Here is a 7511-nt window from a genome sequence, read left to right as displayed (position 1 = left end):
CAGATGTAATCACCAGGAAAGATAAAGCCCACGTGTTTATTAGGAAGAAGGTAGTTTGGCGCATTGCTGGGTAGCGGCTATATTTAATTCACTTGGTAGAATGTCATACTCTAAAATCAGAACAAATATCTAAAACAAAATTCTCACGACCCTAACCCTTACTAGTTTGAACACAACCTGCATGCTAAAATGCATTATCTTCCCGTCTGTCATAAAGCAAGCTCAGGATGATCCTTCCCATATGGCGCTGGGCATTTAATTCTCTTTAACAGAGCCGCCTGAGTATGTGTAAAGTCCGTGATGGAAATGAAAGCTACTTCCTTTGATGGCATTACTCCTGAATCATTTATCACTGCCAATCCTCCACAAAACTGCGGGGACCAGATCCCGTTGATAAGTTATTACATTCTGAACCTGCTACCCTATTTCGAACATGCAATAAAAATGATCTCAGTATCTGTAACTTTCATATTAGTTTTCGTCTCAGTTGGTAAATGGTTATCTTTAACGTTTCCTACGTAGAATGATGATTGTAATAAGCCAGAGGCACTAATCTTCTGCTCTAATCTTCTTATCATCCACATAACTTTCTGCCCTTCAGCCCTGTTTCTCCACCCGGGACCTCAAAATATCAGAAAAGTGCTTTAACTTTCTCATTGGTTAGTTTCTCACCACGCATCTGATTGCCTCTACCACCCCCTCCAGAAATCTAACTGGGAGTCTAGGTCCACCTTGACCCCCTTGGTCTATCAGAAAACTACTACAACATGGAACTGATGGGAATACGAGGGCCAGGGATCACCTTCCAGTAGATTAACATTGCGATGAATGATTTAGACGGTGTTGCCTCTGATTATCCTGCCAGTCCTAACCGAACAGGTCTTTAAAACTTAGCTCTGTCAAACGCTTTTCTCTCTGCTCTCCTGTCTTCTCCTCTCTTCTATTTTTGATCCATAAAACTTAGAATTTTTTATAGGAACAACAAAGTAATTTTTAAGATCCCCTCTCCCTCTAGCCTCAAATTGTTTCCCTAAATTTCACATTTGTTACTCTTTTAGCTTTATATTGTCTCTGCGAGCCTGCTCACAGTAAATGAGCAGGTAATTGAGAGCCATTCCACATTTAGTTGCAGAAAATAGGCAAAAGGATTCTATCTCTGATAACCAGAAACTGGTGGGGTAGTGATTGCTGCCTATAATTTTGGTTAATATTAACTGTCTATTTAATTCATTCATTCTGACATAATATCCTCTATTTGAGGGAATGTGTTCTTTTTGAGGAAGGGTTAAAATGCTACCTAGTGTCATGCCCAGGTCTATCAGCTGTATATTGGATATCAGCCTAATTTCTTTTTTTTAGGAACTGACAGATATTTAAAGATAGGATTCGTCTGTATCTTTGCACATTTTAACCACATACTAATTGAACCTGGTAGTTACTAAATATCACAGAAATAACTTACTGTGTTTATCTGCTTGTGGGATTGGACAGTGAGCTGAGGATAAACCCTTAACCTGAGAGATCGAGAAGCAATTACCTGTTTGCCTCAAAAGTAGATGGAATAAATATGTGTGAGGTTGTAATACTGTCTCTAAGTAATTTTGTCTTCTGATTGACAGGTGTATGATTAAGGAATAATTAAAATCCAAGGGGAACAGAAGAAAAAGAGGTAGCGAAAGCTATTTCCCCTGGGCCACTTGATTGTGTTGGAAGGAAAGTTGGGTGTGACTGCCAGTAACAGCCTTAAAAAACAAAATAATCAAACAAGTGGGACTGAGGAAGTGGCCTTCTCACCTAGGCTCAATGCTATTGGGTAATGAGAGATGCTTTAGCTAATGATGAGTATGAGAATGTCGGCACCTACTTATTAAATGCTTATTACCTGTTGGGCATGACTAACTGATGTCATCTTGAAAATAACTCTGTTGGTAAGTTAGTACTTATCATTATTTTGAGGTAGTCATTCTGGCTTGCAAGCCCATATTCATGGATGCTCTGATTTACTGCTTCTATAAAAAGAAATCAGGAGGAACAAAAACAAAACAAGTGGAAAAAACAAACCCTTTTAACTATGCGAGCAAAGCAGTCGCTCTGTTTTTCTAATTGAAAATGGTATTTTTGAGCTTGATCCATCACTTCACTTTAAATAGTTTTCAGATGTCTCCAAAATCCACATCCAATTTATCATGAATCATAATCTGAAAGAAATCTTGTCACTGGTAGAGGAAATTCCAAAGGCGAAGTTCTAAAGGTGTTTTAAGCATTTGTAGATGAGAGAGGCACCTTCCAAGATGAAAACTTTGAAGACAAATATGACAGGTCGATTGATAAGGTCAAATTAAAGGAGGGTGAAGTTCATCATCACCAGGCCCTTATTATATGAAATGTTAAAGGGACTTATCTAAGAAAAAGAAGATAAAAAATACGAACAGTAAAATGACAACAAGCTCACAACTATCAGCAACCAAACCTAAAAAAGAAAAACCAGAAACAAAAACAAACCAAGCAAACAACTAGAACAGGAACAGAAACACAGAAATGAAGATCAGATGGAGGGTTATCAGCAGGAAAGGCAAGAGGAGGGTTGGGGGAAAAGGTACAGGTAATAAGAAGCATAAATAGTAGGTACAAAAATGGACAGGGGCAAGTAAAGAATAGTATAGGAAATGTAGAAGCCAAAGAACTTATATATGACCCATGAACATGAACTAAGGGGGGAGGGGAATGTGGATGGGAGAGGGTACACAGGGCAGAGGGGAAAGGGGGAGAAATAGGACAACTGTAATAGCATGATCAATAAAATATATTTTAAAAATAAATAAAAATCAGATTGTTTTATTGACATGACAAACACCAAGAGAAGGATAAACGATATATTTAAAAGTAAACTCTAAATGCACTACAAATTCAAGTGTGAAAAGGAAAAGCTAAAAGAAGAGAACATAGGTAAAATCTAATAGAATACAATTTTTGATGTCTTGGCTTACAGAATCATTGCTTTAAAATTTTAAATCAAACACACATACACATGCATAAAGAGACTGGAAACTGATAAGTTGAGTTACATTTATATTAATTAAATCTTCCACGTACACCCTCAATAAAGTAAACAGGTGACAGAATAGAGAAGGCATTTTTAATGTCTAAAACTTACAAGGATTTCATATTTAGAATATGTGAGGAATTGATTCAAATCTGCTAGTAAAAAACAGAAAAAGAACTTAACTAAGCACTTGAGAAAAGGGGAAATCCAAGCGTATTATACAAATTTCTTTATGTATTATACAAAGAAATTTCCAAACTCTTAACAGAAACTCAACATGTTAACCTTTTGTGATCATCGCATTAAAAGACAAAACTCAGGTGGTGGCATGAGCAATGTGTTAGGCGAGGGTATGAGGAGGCAAGGGCCCTTGTGCAGCCCTGCTGGAAGGGTAAGCTGGCACAGCCGTCCTGGAAAGCAAGCCAGATGTGCTGCTCCCCCTCAGTCAGCTCTGGCTGCATTGCAACCACTGCAAAGCCTCAGGGGCCTGCATTTATTTCTGTATGATAGAGTGTCTGCTGGAGCCGCTCTGCTGACCCCCTCTCCTCTGGGCTCCTCGTGAATCTGTCCCTGTGAGTCATCAATTCAGGACAGGGCTGGGGGTCTGATTGAAGCTGCAGGTTTATCTAGTCTGGATTTTCACTACGGTTGAGCTGAGGTCTTTCCCAAACCTCTCTCATCCTTCTAGAACCATCATGCCAGCTGGGGCATGATCTCATTATGGTAACGGCAGAGGCACGAGAGGGCAGTGGAAGGAGTCTCCATGCCTAGGCTTGGATCCTGTACACCGTCATTTCTGCCCACATTCCCACGGCCAAAGTAAGTTACGTGATAGGAAGTACGCTCCACTGTAGATGCGAGGAGCTGTCAAGTTACAATAAAAAGGGTGTGGACCAAGGGAAGAGGAAGGAATCTGGGATGATAATTCCACTTACCACAGTGCCTTATGATTTAGCTACCCTAGTTCTTGATATATATTTCAGACCAACTTCTCCACATATCTATAAGGAAATAAATATTGAAAATGTATCGCGGCACTGTTTTTGATAATAAATATGGGCAGCTTAGGAAACCCTTACAAGAGTAGTAAATAATTAAAATGTGATTTATTCTATTAGTGGAACATAACACAGCAGTTTTACAAATAATTAATTAATTTAAATATAGCATCATGAATAAATCTCAATAACTTCATGTTAATTTTGGAAAGCTATACACAGTATTTTACAATGTCAGTTATGTAAATAAACCCCAACCACATAATGACACTATATATTTGTCAATGGCCATTCCTTAGATAAATAAAAGTGGGTGGCAAAGAGGAAGCCAGAAATAGAACCGAGTATGGGGAATTAAAGAAGGAAAATGATAATAAAATAAAACAGAAAAGGGGACTTTGCAATAGACTGCAAATTTAATCAAATCAATTCCGTGCCTTTGTGATTTTTACACATAAAAAAATTATAACAAAAAACCCTAAAAAAGGGACTAAAATGAGCACAGTAGAGTTGGAAGACTTTGTAAAGAACTAAAGTTTTAAGCCGAGTTTGGGAGTGACAGAGGTTCGGGTTTGAGAAAGGATGTTCCAGGGAGGAAAATGTCATGGTCGAGGCAGGGACAGGAAAACTGTATGGGGCTTCTTTTGGCAGAAATTTAATGAAAGCTTGACAGGGTGTGACGATAGATGAAAGCATAAGGCAGAGTTTCTTGCAATCTGTCACTGGAGCTTTTATTTTGATCTTTCCCTAGTTTTGGAGGCCTTTGGGAGCTTCCGACAACAATTAAACAGAGCCTGACAACAAGGAGCCCCTGGAAGAGGTGTTCTTGAACACTCCAGCTCCACTCCTTCTCCTGTCCTTCAGAAATCACTGCTCTCAGAGGCTCTGCGACATTTTCTTGGCCTGAGACAGAGATAATAAGAGAAAGCTTCCCAGAGAATTAGTTATTCCCCCCCTGGAATAGACCACAAACAAAGAAAAAGGAACAAGGAAAAGCACAGTTGGTGCCGCAGGAAAGAATAACAGCTGTTCAGCCCACGTCGGGAGGAATGACTGATGGGGCAGGAACTGGAAATAGAGCCGCACCTTTCTCTGTTTTACCATCTCGGGGTCTCCTAGGGTAGCCCCTGAAATTATGACTATGCTTTGTTTAAATGAAAACCTTCCTCCATGGGAAAAACATTCTGTTTTTTTTTTTAAAAAATGTACTTTTAGTCACTGTTGAAGAAATGTGAATTGGCAGGGAAAATGATGAAGGGTGATTTGGCAGTGTGTCTTATCTTAAAATGTCAATATTTTTTTAAATCAACAATTTAACACTCAGGAGTGTTAAATTTCAAATTCTAATTTCTAAAGAAATAATGAAGTATGCACCAAATATATTTTAATAAAAATGTTCATCATAACGTGATTGAGAAGTAAAAATGAAAACTAGCTAAATGAACAAAAAAAGAAAGGATTTAGCCACTTTTGTTTGATAAACTACTATTACATTATAAATTTTTTAAAAATATATTTAATAATATGAGAGAAATAATCAATGTATTTGTATGTGGAAAAGCAAGCTAAATAAATATACTCATATAGGAAGACTGAGGGAAAAATATGTACATATTAACAGTGTTTATCGTTGAGCAGGAGACTACAGGCTAAATAGTGTCTTGTTTCTTTTCCAAATCCTCTTCAGCAATTACTTGCTGCTTTTACAAAACAAAATAAATAATACAGATTATTTAAAATTATAGAACTGTATTGAATAAATAAGTTAAATATTATTGAGCCTGGTAATTTAAATAATTCATAATCATTCTTTTAATTAGTTAAAATACATGTTTCAATTCCTCCAGACAATCTTTCAGAATGGAAAATTTAGATATACATTCAGCCATATTTTGAAAGTTATCCAGGAATTTTCGAGATACATAAGTTACCCAGGTATAGAGGATTTGATTAACAGGAAATGGTAAATTAAAAGTGAATTTTACATCCTTGAAGAATTTTTAAAAATTGAAAAGGTAACAAAAGCTATGTTTTTGCAAAGCACAGTCAAGCACGTTTTTTGAAATGGTATTTATTCTAGTTTATACGCCAAGGCTCGGGATGGAGTCACATTCTAATTCACTGCTCACAGTGTCCGGGGCACTTCGGGAGACAGGCGTGCGTGGTGGTGTTTTTTAATAACAGACAGTGAACTGAAGACGAAGCCTGCTCCGGAATTAAGAAGGGAATTTAAAGAAATAAATAAGAGCTAAGAAGGTGATGACCATAATCTATTAAAAATGCTGGCCACCTCCTGCTTTCTCTTCTTATCTCTCCCCGTTTTTTTTAACACAGTATCTGCAACAACAGGTAATATTACATTCAGCCATGTAACCAACCTGCAGAATTTCTGATTAGCAGGGATCAGAGCGTATTTTCACTCGCAGGAACCAATCCTTTAATCCCCAGAGTAGAAAAGTGAGCTGCAAAGTATGACAGACCTCAAACACAAACAGTGTTGACTTTTCATGCTTAAGGGATGAAAAATGGCAGCAATCATCTGGCTTGATTTCAAGAGATGGTGCTGGGACTCAGACCAGCGGCTGGATCCCCAAGGTGCTCACGAAGGAACGAACTTCAGTCCTGTACATCTTTTTTTAACTTTTAAAAGTGTTTTTTCAGTTACAGTTTAACATTCACTATTATTTTATATTAGCTTAAGTTATACAGCATAGTGGTTAGACAATCACATACTTTGCTAAGTGTTCCTTCTGATATTTCCGTACCCACCTGGCACCACATGCAATTATTACAGTATTATCGACTATATCCCCTGTGCTGTACTTCATCTCCCTGTGACTCTTCTGTAACCACCTATCTGTACTTCTCAATCCCTTCACCTTTTTCACCCAGCCTCCAACCCCCTCCCCTCAGTCTCTTCTCTGTATTTATGAGTCTGTTTCTGTTGTCCATGGATATTGCTTTTTTTAGATTCCACATATTCAGAGGGTTTCTGAGACCAAATGTGTGCAACCCTGGGTTCCTCAGAGTCTACGATAATGATGGAGAACTTATCCCGTGGTTTGCTCCGCCAGTACCACATGCTGGCAAGCTCAGAGACTGAGAGCGTCTGTTCTTAAGAAAGAAAAAGGGAGGAGAGACTTCCGTTAAATGTCTGTAACAACGCGGTATAAGTGGAGTGTTAAAAGCTAGCACTTTCTAGTACCTACCAGGCACCATACTTAGTTATTAGAATATTATTAACTATATTCCCTAAACTGCACTTTACATCCCCCTGATATTCTGTAACTACCAATTTGTACTTCTTAATTCCTGCACCTTTTTCACCCACCCTCCAACTCCCTTCCCTTAGTCTTATAGGGGATCACTTTGTAAATCATACCCATGTCTAACTACTACGCTGTACACCTGAAACTAAGGTAAAATAACATTAAATGTCAGCTGCATTTGGAAAAACTTTTTTAAAAATT

The sequence above is a fragment of the Desmodus rotundus genome, chromosome 6, assembly GCF_022682495.2.
Source record: "Desmodus rotundus isolate HL8 chromosome 6, HLdesRot8A.1, whole genome shotgun sequence".
Lineage (NCBI taxonomy): Eukaryota > Metazoa > Chordata > Mammalia > Chiroptera > Phyllostomidae > Desmodus > Desmodus rotundus.
This window is presented reverse-complemented; position numbering follows the sequence as displayed.